Genomic DNA, 13,224 nt, shown 5'->3' on the forward strand with positions numbered 1-13,224 from the left:
AAAATTACACACATGTACATTCATACACCTTGCTGGGGGGTTGTGATTAAATCATGCAGTGTTTGCTTGCTGTCTGCTATGATCCAATCACCAAACTTTGAGAATTCAGCAGACAAACTACCTGCTTTCATGGGACTTAGTTGTGAGAAAGACAGAAATCAATTAATTAATCACACTGATGCTTAATTACAAATTTAGATAAGAGCCCCAAAGTGAAGGAACATGGTTATATGAGAGTGTAGACCAATGATTAAAATTGGAGGGAAAGGAGGCAGATCAGAGAAGACTATCCTGGTCTAAAATACAAAGGATGAGAAGCTAACTACTCAAGGGGAAGGTACCAGCAGGAAAGGCAGTGGGAAGAGCAGAGAGAGGTGACAAATACACAGGGGTGACGTAAAAGAGGCTACAATCAAGAGAGTGAAGGAAAGCAGTTTTTTAAGAGATAATCTGGAGAGGCAAACAGGGCCAAACAGATGCAGGATATCAGAGGCCAAGGTAAGAATTTTGTTTTTTATCTTAAGAGCATTAGGAAGCCTTGGGATTTTAAAAAGAGAAGAGACATCAGATTTTCATTTAAAAAAATTATTTTGACTATAGTTTGGAGTTAGTGGTTCAAAAGGGGGAAGAGATGTTGGCTGAAAAGAGTACAAGGAGATGAGATAACATTGTGAAGAGGCCAGCAGAGTTAATACAATATAATATAGAAAAGAAAATTAAACTAATATTAATTATTTTCTCTGTACTAGGTGTTTTATATACATTAGCTGGAACATTAACCCTCAGTCTGACTCCAACTCCCATGTTCTTTCTATTCTATCATGTACCTTCAGCAAGTTTTACATAAATCCAATTTTTAAACATAAGAATGATCAGATGGTCAGCATCCTCACCAAGAAGTTTTAATAATAGACTAAACTTTGATGTAACACAGGGAATAGACAGAAGAGAAAGGAAATTTTTTTCTAGATGGAATTTACTAAAGAAAATAGTTTTTAACCCAATTATCTGAGTGAGGTAGTGGTCAAAAATACTTTGTGGATTAGTAATAACTACTCATAGAATTTTAATGAATGTGTTTGCATTTAAAAAAAAAAAGACAGAATAATTAAACTAAAAATCCTAGCTTAGTTTCTCAAGTAGAAGCTAAAATGGCCCAGCAGAACTGTCCCAAATTAGGCTAAAAAGGCCAGGTCTTTATACCTTTGGCTTGGTCAGTCACTGGATGTGGGCTGCCCTGGGAAAGATGTGACCTTGACTGAGGCAGCTCTTTAGAGCCGAAGTGGTCCTAAAGACACTGTCAGCAGAAGCTGTCGACTGACAACACTCCCAGTGGTTGGGACAACAATCCTTCAGTGAAGGGAGATCTGTGTAACACATCGCCATATCCATTATGCCTGATCATCAGCCCTCAAATGACCAAGGGAACTGAGGGGCTCACCACAAATATTGTGTTGAGCAGACACAATGGTCCTCATAGTATACATAATATCAGTCTCAAAAGTGCACCAAAGGAAGAGCTAGTTGCATAAACAGGTGGTGGCAGATTTCCAGGGTGCCTACTCCAGTTTCATTGCCTTTATTGTCACATCATCTTCCCTCTGTACAGGTCTGTGTCCAAATTTCCTCTTCTTGTAAGGACACACGTCATGTTGGATTAGGATGCACCTTAGTGATTTCATTTTAACTTAATTACCCCTTTAAAGGCCCTATCTCCAAATACAGTCACATTCTGAGGTAATGGGGGGTTAGGACTTCAACATATGTATGAGAGGGTGCACAATTCAGCCCATAACTCCCGGCTACAATTTCATTTGTGTACTCCTATTTATTTGGGTCCATATTAACATACTATATAATGGAGTAAAAACACACTATGTAAACCTTAGGGTCTTTTTATCACAACTAATCCCTGACAAATGGTACAAGTGTCTGAAAGTTGAAGAAAAGGTATGCATAAAAGATACTTAGCATATCCATTTTACACTCTAGTACTATACCGTTCTGACTCCAGCAGTAGGTGGTTAGGAAGAATATCCATATTTAATATAGATATTATATCTATATATATTATATCTCCAAGGATGTGTGTGTGTGTGTGTGTGTGTGTGTGTGTGTGTGTGTCTCCAAGCCCTTTCAAACTAAACAAAATAAAACAAGGAAAAAGAGAAAATGAAATCTTTTTATAGCCACATATCACATTACTTTTGGAAACCACTTTGTATGAACCGTACACTTCTCTGATTATTATAGTGCTTAATAGTATCCAGCAGATGGCAGCATTGGTAAAGTATAGCACTATTTAGAAATGTTAAAATATTTTTCACAATTATCACTGATAGAAAACAAACCTCCTAAGTGGAAAGAACCTTTTTTTTATATCTTTTTTTTTAAAATTATTCCTGGGTTTTTTGGTCTTTTTTTGTTTTCTTTTTTTTTGTATGGAGGTACTAGGGATTGAACTCAGGACCCCATGCATGCTAAGCATGCACTCCACCACTGAGCTATACCCACTCTCCAGAAGTAACCTTTTAAAGACTGGTTGGCCCTAAATAACAAAATGCAGAAATAGTAAATTATTGTCAAATAACAGTATTGTTTGAGGCAGATGGTTATTCAAAAGTACATGTATCCCAGTACCTTCCTGATGAAATCCTCAAATCCAAAAGAGACATACCTATAAATATACAGTATTACATGGCGTCTTTATAAGATTGCATAAATTGTTAAGTTTTTTAAGCTTTGGTTGTAGACATACAAAACACAATCTATAAATTGTACTCAAAAGCAAGTTTAATAACTAGAGGCAGTTATTCATAAAATATATACAAAGTATCATATTTCAGATGCAGTGACAAATTAAAAGCTGGATATCATAGACATGAAAAAAATTAATTTGCTTTAAATGTCATTTCAAAACTACTTTAATCATATCCGGTATTCAAACTTATAAAATTTTAAAGATTCAGATAGATTTTGTCAGTATTTGGGGCTAGGAACAAAGGACAAAACGCTAAAAAACAATCTGGCCCTCTAAACACTTGGTCTGATACGAAGACAGGCAAACCCAACAAATCAGAATATGACTGGATCTTACTCTAACACAGTAAGGTGCTCTGTAACTGGGAGGGCCAGCTCGCCGAACTCCACCTTGGGAGTCATACAAAACTTCAGCAAAGAAGGAAGACTGAGACACTGAAAGATGAGCAAGTGTTTGCCAGGACGATCATGCAGGAAGAATAGCAGGTAGAAGGGGAGGGCAGACATGGCCCCCAGAACTGGGGACATAACTGGCAATGTCTAGAAATATTTTAGTTGTCACAACCGGGTAGGTGCTACCAGTATGTAGTGCACAGAAGTCAGGTATGCAGCTAAACATCCTACAATGCACAAGATAGCCTCCCACAACAAATAAATTATCTGACCCAAAATAGTGATGCTATTGAGAAACTCTGCTCTAACTACAAACTGCATCTCTTGGATTTGCCAACTTGCCGGGATAGTAAAAAAGCAAAAGATGCAATCAAAATGATAAAGAAGGCACAAAATTAGGAAAGCCTCACTGGCAAGGGAAAAAAAAAGGTTTAGATTTTATCCTAAATGTGAGAGAAAGCTGAACATGATCAGATTTGCATAGTAGACAAAATACTATGGCTGCAGTAAGAGAATAAATTAGAGATGGCTGGGTTGAGAAATTGCAAATAAAATGCAATCTTAACAATTTCACTTCTATTTTTTTTAATCAATAGGAATATCTTCAGAATGAAAAAAATAGAATTAGGACTGGTAAATGGAAATTAAAACCCAAGACTGATGACAAGATTGTGAGAGGGCAAGGAGCTGTTCTAAATGATTTCAAGATTTCTGACTCAGATGAATTAAACCGTCGCACAGGTGCCTCATTTCCTGAATCCCTCCCTCCCACTGACCAGCACCACTGCCCCATCCTCCCTCTTGCTAGGCCTGGTGCCTCAAAGCCCTTCCTTCGGCTCCATATCTTGGCTCCCTTTTCTCTATTTATCCTACTAGACTGGCAACCCTGACCTGACTTGCTCTTCCAGTTTGGACTTGGAAACTATGCACTTAGAACTTTGTGCCACTAATGAAGGTTAGAGATACTCCACCCCTTAGCCTCCAGCACAGCAGAGACTGACTCAGAAGGTTGGTGGAAAAGAGAAGGAGAGGATTTGACAAATTATCTCCTAAGTGATAAGAGAATTCACAGATGAGATTAGCAAAATGATTTTGTCGTCAGAAATCAGGTAAGAACCAAAATCTTTTCAATTTCGTAGTGTTCCGGTTCACCCAACCACCCTCCCGTCTCACCTTGGCTCCTACCACCCTGTCCCTCAGCCACTCAGCTCCAGCCACACTGGCCTCCTTCTGCCCCAAAGAGTTTACATGGGCTGCTCCACTTGACGAGAAACAGAATTCCCTGTGGAGCTTTACCTAAATGCCCAGACCTGATCTTTAGATATTTTTCCAAAGAGCAGATACATTTTTCCTCCTGAGTTTGGCTCCCCATCCTTCTTTCCTTCCCTTTCACGTGTCCCAGCACCTCCATTCCATCCTGCATCCACCATAACCAGTGCTTCTGTAGAATATTTACGTAAATAAGAAAACACTAAACAAAATAGAAATATAAGGATGATACCCGGGCTCTACTCTTCTCCTGCCCTCCACCTCCTTTGGATGCTCCCCACTTAAATGGACCCAGTTGGAAGCCAGAGAGCGAGGAAGCTCCTTGATGTAGTTCACATAGGTCAGTTTATGCCTCTTAGGGGGCACAGCAGGCTAGAGAAAGGGGTCTCGGATCTAGAGAGGAAAAATAAAGATATTAGCACAATTTTTCTTCAGATCACTATACCTCTGCTCCAGCACTCAGTTCAAGAACTAAAGCATTATGGATATCACCGACATTCCCAACAGACCCCACTCAGATCTCATTTCCCTTTCTCCTTCTCCAAAGGCAACTGCTGTCTTGATGTACGTGCTTCTCATTCCCCAAAATACTTTAACATTTCCACTACAAATACACATATCTAGAAATTTACATGATGTTGTTTTTATATTTGTGAAGTTTACATAAATGGTTGTGTACAGTATGAGTTTCTTTGCTACCACTTTTTTGGTCCACCGTATTACTTTGAGCACTAGCCATGTTTTCATGCAACTCCCATTCCTTTCTTTTCAGTGGGGTATATTGTCTCTTTGTGCAAATCACCACAGTAACAGCTAATTGTTTACAAATTTTTACTGTTACAAACAAGGTTGTAATTAATATTCTCATAGATATCTCCTTATGAACATACGTTAAGAGTCTCTCTATGGTTTGGAACTAGGAGTAGAACTGTATCATAGACTGGGAACTTAAGACAACAGAGCCTAAGGCAAAAATTAAGGTACTGCCACTTTATTTAGAAAGTACTGGCCTAGGGCAGTGGGAAAAGGAAAGAAGGAAGTGAAGCAAGAAAAGATGCAAAACAATACAATACAATTCTTTACTCTGCTGGCCCAGCCACAACACAAGCCACATGATAGTGGAACACTTGGCAGATGTGTTAATACAGCATGTAAATCTTTCCCCAGAATTTCTGGAGAAAGCACATCACAGCATAATCTATAGAATGAACATGGAAGAGGGGATTTATCTGCCATCTCTCTTCCCCTCCCCCTCTTCCCAAGGTCAAAGTTTATCCCACAAGGAGCTGACTACTTTCCCACCCTTGCATTTAAGGTTGAATCATCCGGCTGCTTGGTGGCCCCTCAGAAAGCCAAATCCTATAATCCGTAAGTCCTATAAGCCAAATCCTGTAATCCTGTAACCTGTGTGTAGCATTATATCCAAGTCTGGAGGAGGAGACACCAATCATTGTGGATAGGGCTTGGCATAAGCAGTATGAGGGCTATGAAGGTCTAGGCTTTCAACTCAGATTCCAGCCAGCTCAGGGAGCTTGGCAAGATCACAAGCAAAGACAGCAATATTAGTGAAAATTAGGAGGACAGTGCCTTTAGAAGGAAGGATGTGGTCGCAAGAATCCGAGGAACTGCACAAAGTTTGTGTCCAATAAAGTATAGGCATACCTCAGAGATGTTGCAGGTTCAATTCCAGATCACCACAATAAAGCAAATATCACAATACAGCAAGTCACATGCATTTTTTGGTTTCCCAGTGCATATAAAAGTCATGTTTACACTATAATGTAATCTATTAAGTATGCAGTAATAGTATGTCTAGAAAAACAATGTACATAACTTAATTAAAATACTTTAGTGCTAAAAAATTCCAAAACAATTACAATAGTAACATCAACGATCACTGATCACAGATGACCATAACAAATATAATAATAATGAAAAAGTTTGAAATGTTGCAGGAATTACCAAAATGTGACATAGACTCATGAAGTGGGCAAATGCTGTTGGAAAAATGGTGCCGATAGACTTGCTTCAATTTGTAAAAGATGCAGTATCTGTGAAGTGCAATAAAATGAGATATGTCTATATGTGTCCTTTCAACTTTATATGATGTTACAAAAATGCTCTCCAAAGTGACTGGACCAATGTATGCTTCCACCAGCAGTATACAAGAATTTCAGTTGCTCCACACTTCCAACTCATCATTGTCAACACTTAGTATTATCATGCTTCAGAAACTTAGCTAATCTGATGGATACACATTGACACTTCATATTGTTTTAATTTGCATTTAATTTATTAACAGTGAGACTGAGTATCTTTTCATTCAGTGAATTCTCTACTCAAATATGTTTCCAGTTTTTCTTTCAGGTTCTTTGTCTTTTACCTACTGATTTGTAGAACTTCTTTAAATATTCTGAATGAGAATCCTTTTTCATCTTGCAAACTTTTTCTCCTCCCAGTCTGTAAATTACATTTTTACTTTGTATGTGAAATCTTTTCATGAAGAGAAGTTTTCATTTTAATATAGTCAAATGTATCAATTCTTTCCTTTACTCCAGAGTTTTATTAGGAATGGCTGCTAAAATTTATCAATTATCTCTTCAAAATGTATTGATATGGTATGATTTCTTAAAACTTATAAACTATATGATAGTTTTCCTGCTATTGAACTATCCTTGCATTCCTATAAATCCTAATTTGGCATTTTTATTATTAGTAGGACAGATTGCTGAATGATATTTATTAATACTTTATGTGATTTTTGCATATATATTTGTATTTCATTTTATATTCATAGAATATATTCTATATTCATCTATATTCTCTAATTCTGTTTTTTTGTAGTATCCTTGTTAGGGTTTGGTTTTAAAACCAGCTGGATTCAGGGGGTGGAGGGTGGGAAGGGATAGACTGGGATTTCAAAATTGTAGAATAGACTACACTGTATAGCACAGGGAAATATACACAAAATGTTATGATAACTCACAGAGAAAAAAATGTGACAATGAGTGTGTATATGTCCATGAATAACTGAAAAATTGTGCTGAACACTGGAATTTGACACAACATTGTAAAATGATTATAAATCAATAAAAAATGTAAAAAAAAAATCAGCTGGATTCATAAAAATAATTACAGAGATTTCCAACTTTTCCATGTCTACCTGATGCCAAAGTCCTTAGTTAAGTTAAATGTAACTATATAAAACTAACTACCTCCCTAGAATTCTGTCCCTTTCCTGTAAATTTTCTTCTCTCTTCAAATTCCTCAGCTCCAAAAAAATACTCTGTCCAGGATACACTTTAAAAACATCTCTTCTTGGGGCCCCAGCAAAACATACCTTTCATTCTAGTAAGACATCCCTTCAATAGTAAGCTAAGCAGTGGTATATGGCTATAAGTTTAACTGGCTCTCAAAAACAAAAATCAAAAAGATATGATTTGAGTATTTGCCAGTAACACCATGGCAAATTTCAAGCTACCAATGTGACATTGCTCAATGTGAAATTAGAAAGAAATGCCCGCAATTGGCTCTTCAGAACCAGTGAGAACTAGCTCCAGCATACCACTAAATCAAGGTCCTACCTCTGTACCTGTAAGAAAACTATGCCAGATGGTGGAAAACTTAAAATGTTTAATAAAGAAGGTTGGACTTTACCCTGTAGATAATAGAAAAACCAGTACTGCCCTTTGGCCCCAGCAAGTATAGCTCCCTTCCTGGGTCCTAATCTTCAGGGCCTCCCTTCCCCACCCTCTATGCTTTGAAGGGGCCTTCTCAAATTTTTCTAGGTCCCTGTCCAGTGCCTGGGACCAGCCAAGGTTACAATGCCTCTATGCCCATTTCCTTCCTTCAGGACACTCTCCAAACCCTATCGTCATATCCTCCCTCTTTTCTTCTCCTCTAAGATGGGTTGCCCAGATATCTAAAGGAGTTCCTGGACTCATGCCCAAGGGATTACACAGAGAGGCCCATGGCTGTGCCAGCTTAGTTCCACAAAGGTGCCTGGTGAGAGCAGTATTATTTTGTCAGATTCTACAAGACTGACCTGCCAGAATAAGGTGGACATGCTGACTTGGGGTAACTCAAATTGTTTATAGGGTCAAGACTGTTGCATAAAAATGTTGCCTTTCACGATTAAGCCAGGTGTAAAGCCATAAGGTTAGTGCTAGGATAGTATAAAAGAGAGGAAAGAAGATGACTGAAATGAAATGTAGGGCTTAAGGTCTAACTAATAAATGAGTGTTAGAGTGGGGTGGGAGAACACATCTAAATCAACTACCTAGAAGCAATATGAGAAGCCCTCACAGCAAATAATTCTCACAGCAAAGAAGCTAGTGTGGAAAATGAAAAGCAACAGAGGTCAAGCATCAATGCTAAAGTTTAAACACATTGGGAAAGTGGAAAGAAAAGAGAAACTGGGAAAGTATATGAAGAATGGATAGTCAAAAGGTTAAGAACTGTTAAGGATACGGGGCAATCCTCATCAATTAAGTTTGGTTTTAACTAAATCATGTTCACGGGTTTAAAAAAAAAAGAATTAGGATAGAAGTTTATAAGATGAAATGATTTTAAAAAAAAACTATTCCTAGGAGCATTGCTTATGAAAATTAAAAACTGGGAATAAATTAGAAAATAAATTGTGGATACAATGCAAAACTATACAGCACTGAATGAATAATGTGAGTACATGCAACAAAATACATCTATTCTCACAAATAAAATGTTGGATGAAAAATACCAGACAAGAAATAAAATTCACATAAAGTTCCCAAACAGACAAATTAATCTATACTTTTAACATTGAGGATAGTTGTTTACCTTGGAGGAGGAGGGAGTAAGGAGGAAAGGAGCATAAGATGAGCTTGGGGTGCTGTTAGTGTCAAAGGGGTGTGTTCCTCTCGTGAAAATTCATAAAGTCATTGTTCTGTATACTTAAATGTGTCTGCTTTTGTAAATAAGAATTATACTTTAATATGAAAGTGTATTTTTTAATGTAAAAGATACCACAAACTTTCCAGGCCATGCTAATTTCTAATCGTAATCCCCAGAAGGAAACAGTATTAACGGTATTTTGTCCATTTCTGTTCAGATTATTCTAGACCAAGTATTATTTAATGCCAAATTTCATTTCTGTCTAGCTGAAGTTGGTCAGTATAGATGGAGAAAGAAAGTAAGAAAAAAATAATATTTATAAGTTTCCTAAAATTTAATTAGGGACACATCTCTTGGTAGAGTACATTTTGCTCAAGAGACAAATCTCTTATTTTTGGCTATATAGAGAAGAGGAAGGCAGTGAACACACATAAGTGAATACAAGATCATACATTAAACTCACAACTGAGGAAAAGGAGATCTTGCATGAAATGAACAGCTCACAACAGAGCGAAAGTGGAGCATCCTACATTTATACATATTTGCCAAAGCGCGAGAACTTCCATGTAACCTGTAGTCCTCAGAACCTTTCCCCCTCTATCTAATTGCTTACACTAGGGACAATACAAGTGGTAAAAAGGACTACATCCTAATGGGACAGTTTCTGCATTTTGATGAACATTGGTGATACTGCTATGAACAACAGGAAAACAAAAGCATCGTGTAATAGAGAACAGTTTTGCAAAACAAAGAAGTAGAATATCAAATACCTACAGAATTTGTAAGCAGAAGCTGGAGCTGAAAGAGTAATCAGAATTTTAAAAAGTAGATCAACATTTACCTACACAAATGAACTCAGAGATTTTTCAGAAAAACAGAGAAATAATTATTAATAGACTATCTCTGAATATAGAGACATCAACATCAATATACTGTAATTAATACATAAGTTTATTGTTCTTCCTTATGAGAAGATGAGTGTTCTATTTACACAGCCATTTATATGTTTACAGAATTCTATTTTTATGGCTACCAGCAGAGGACCATCTCAGAAAACAATCCTCTCAGAAAGAGGATATTTTACAATGAAGTTCAACTTTGTATTTCTTAAGGTGACAGCTGGTGCATGGCTCCTCTCAGGGTCCATTTTAGCATTTTTATTAGAGGGAGGTACTTTAGTACACTTGTTTATTTCAAAATTAATTACATATTTCTTTTACTCTTTTAAGGATTGTGGAAAGAACTCTGAATTTTATAAACAATGTCAGCACTGTCCTATAAAACAATGAATTGGCTTAGTTCAAAATACTCAGTGACTCAGGATTAAGTCATAACATATTGGCATTAGAAGAAAATTTAGATGTCATGGAATATTTGCTGGGTTTTACCTGCCATCACCTGTTCCACAATCTCTTGATAACAACATTTCAATTTTCCTTTCGAGAAACACCTTCTTCCCTACGCTGTGTTCCAGTAGTTCAAGTTGGGGCACTTCACCTCCATCCTGGGTCCAGGGGTGGGCATGTGACCCAGGATTGAACAATCAACATATCCTATTACCCTGGCTCTAGTGGCTGTTCCAAGGATATGCACGTGTTCCATTCCATGCCAGCAAGAGGCAACACAGAATTATTTGCTACAATTATTGAGAAAAATATCTTTCCACTGGAGTTATTAAATCATAAGAGCATAATCTAGAGTTGTCAAAGGGCCAGCACATGAAGGCCTGTTTGAATACAAAACCAGAAGAGTAAAGATAAGAATCAGAGAATCCCGATGACCTCATTTTGGCCCTCAATCCAAATACATGCGCTGTGATACATGAAAATAGCACTGTTAAAACAAAATTGCGTGTGATCAAAATTCATATGTTGAAGCCTTAACCCTGATTTGACTGTATTTGAAGACAGGGCATTTAAAGAGTAATTAAGTTTAAATGAGGTTGTAAGTGTAGGCCTTCAACCAACTTAACTGGAATTCTTTTTAAAAAGAGGAAAAGACACCAGGAATGCACATACACAGAGAGAAAAGGCCACTTAAGGACACAGCAGGAGGATGACCATCTGTAAGCCTCTCTCCTTGAGCAGAAACCAAATCTGCTGACACCCTGATCCCGGACTCCCAGCCTCCAAAACTGTGAGAAATAAATTTCTGTTTTTCAGACTGCCCATTCTGTAGCCCTACCAGACTAAGACAAATGGTATCCCTGGACTTTTATCCTATAAGAGTGAATTATTATCTTTCTTGTGGAATAAAATTTGAGTTGGACTTCTGACTCTTTTAGTGGAGACTTAAATGCCTCAAAAATGGTATTAGGAATATGGTATTAAAAAATAACAGACCCTATGTGAATAAAAGGGAACCCTCCTACTCTGTTGGTAGGAATGTAGTTTGGTGCAGCCATTATGGAAAACAGTATGGAGATTCCTTTAAAAACTGAAAGTAGACATACCATATGATCCAGTAATCCCACTCCTGGGCATATATCTGGAGGGAACTCTAATTCAAAAAGATAATGCACCTCAATGTTCACAGCAGCACTATTTACAATAGACAACACATGAAAACAACCTAATGTCCATCAACATATGACTGGATAAAGAAGCTGTGGTATATTTATACGATGGAATACTACTCAGCCATAAAAAAGAATAAAATGATGCCAATTGCTGCAACATGGATGGACCTAGAGATTATCATTCTAAGTGAAGTAAGCCAGAAAGAGAAAGAAAAATACCATATGATATCACTTATGTGTGGAATCTAAAAAAAGACACAAATGAATTTATTTACAAAACAGAAACAGACTCACAGACATAGAAAACAAACTTATGGTTACCAAAGGGGGAAAGAGGTAAGAAGGGATAAATTGGGAGTTCGAGACTTGCAGATACTAACTACTATATATAAAATAGATAAACAACAAGTTTATACTGTATAGCACAGGGAACTATATTCAATATCTTATAGTAACCTATAATGAAAAAGGATATGAAAATAAATATATGTATACATATGACTGAAAAATTATGCTGTACAACAGAAATTGACACATTGTAAGGTGACTATACTTCAATTAAAGTAAGTAAGTAAGTAAGTAAGTAAGTAAGTAAATAAATAAATAAATAAATAAATAAATAAATAAATAAATAAATAAATAAATAACAGACCCTAAAACCAAAACCCTGCTGCTGTAATACATACTACTTTGCTTCTCTGATGTCTAGATGTCATGCCAAAATATGACATGAGAAAAGGAAAAAAAATTGACCTTAAAAATATGGAATTGAGGTGAGGTGCAGGGTAGTGAGGACTCTCCCTTTCCCCAGGTAGGGATGATGATCAATTCTTGCTTTTTGATAGGAAGGTAACTGGTTAAATTACTGCCTATTTTATTTTAGGATTTTCCATGTATCAAACAAAGAAGGCTGGTTGTTTAGAGACTTGATAGAAAATATGTTTAGAGGACTTAACAGAAAATTTATTATGTTGGAATGGTAAGGTCCAACAAGGAAGAGCCAAGCTTTGTTTGAAGCTGGCTTGTCTAAAAACAGAAAAGATAGAAAATACAGTATTTTCCTATGGTTAATAATCCAAGATGACTGAGAGTCAGTTTTGGCCTTCCAGGATTAGAATATCCAAATTCCAGGCTCCAAGCTGAAGTGAATACTAACGAAGCAAGGACACTGACACTGATACCCACAGATCACTCCCAGTCACTTCCTGCTATTCATTCCCTGCCTGACAAAGGAACAATTGTTCCAACTGCAAACAGCCAGCCACTGGAGCGGAGCCAGAAAAGAAGGGGTTGATTAGTTCTGTCTCCCCACCTCTGATGAGGCCACGATAGAGGGCAACAAGCTACGAGCTAGTGGGTGGCCAAGAAGCAGTGTCTGTTTCTAAGAGAACTTAAAAAAGAGACTTCTGGTT

The 13,224-nt window shown here is 37.1% G+C and overlaps 1 long non-coding RNA gene across 1 annotated transcript in view; it reads right to left on the minus strand.

The window, feature by feature from the left end:
- Positions 1–4,805: 4,805 nt before the first annotated feature.
- The window catches only part of LOC135319283 (uncharacterized), a 42,874-nt gene continuing 34,455 nt past the window's right edge, over positions 4,806–13,224 (minus strand). The window contains exon 3 of the long non-coding RNA XR_010377741.1: positions 4,806–4,815. This is a non-coding gene — a long non-coding RNA (uncharacterized LOC135319283). The remainder of the gene's footprint in view (positions 4,816–13,224) is intronic.

Source organism: Camelus dromedarius, chromosome 25 (genome assembly GCF_036321535.1).
Source record: "Camelus dromedarius isolate mCamDro1 chromosome 25, mCamDro1.pat, whole genome shotgun sequence".
Classification (NCBI taxonomy): domain Eukaryota; kingdom Metazoa; phylum Chordata; class Mammalia; order Artiodactyla; family Camelidae; genus Camelus; species Camelus dromedarius.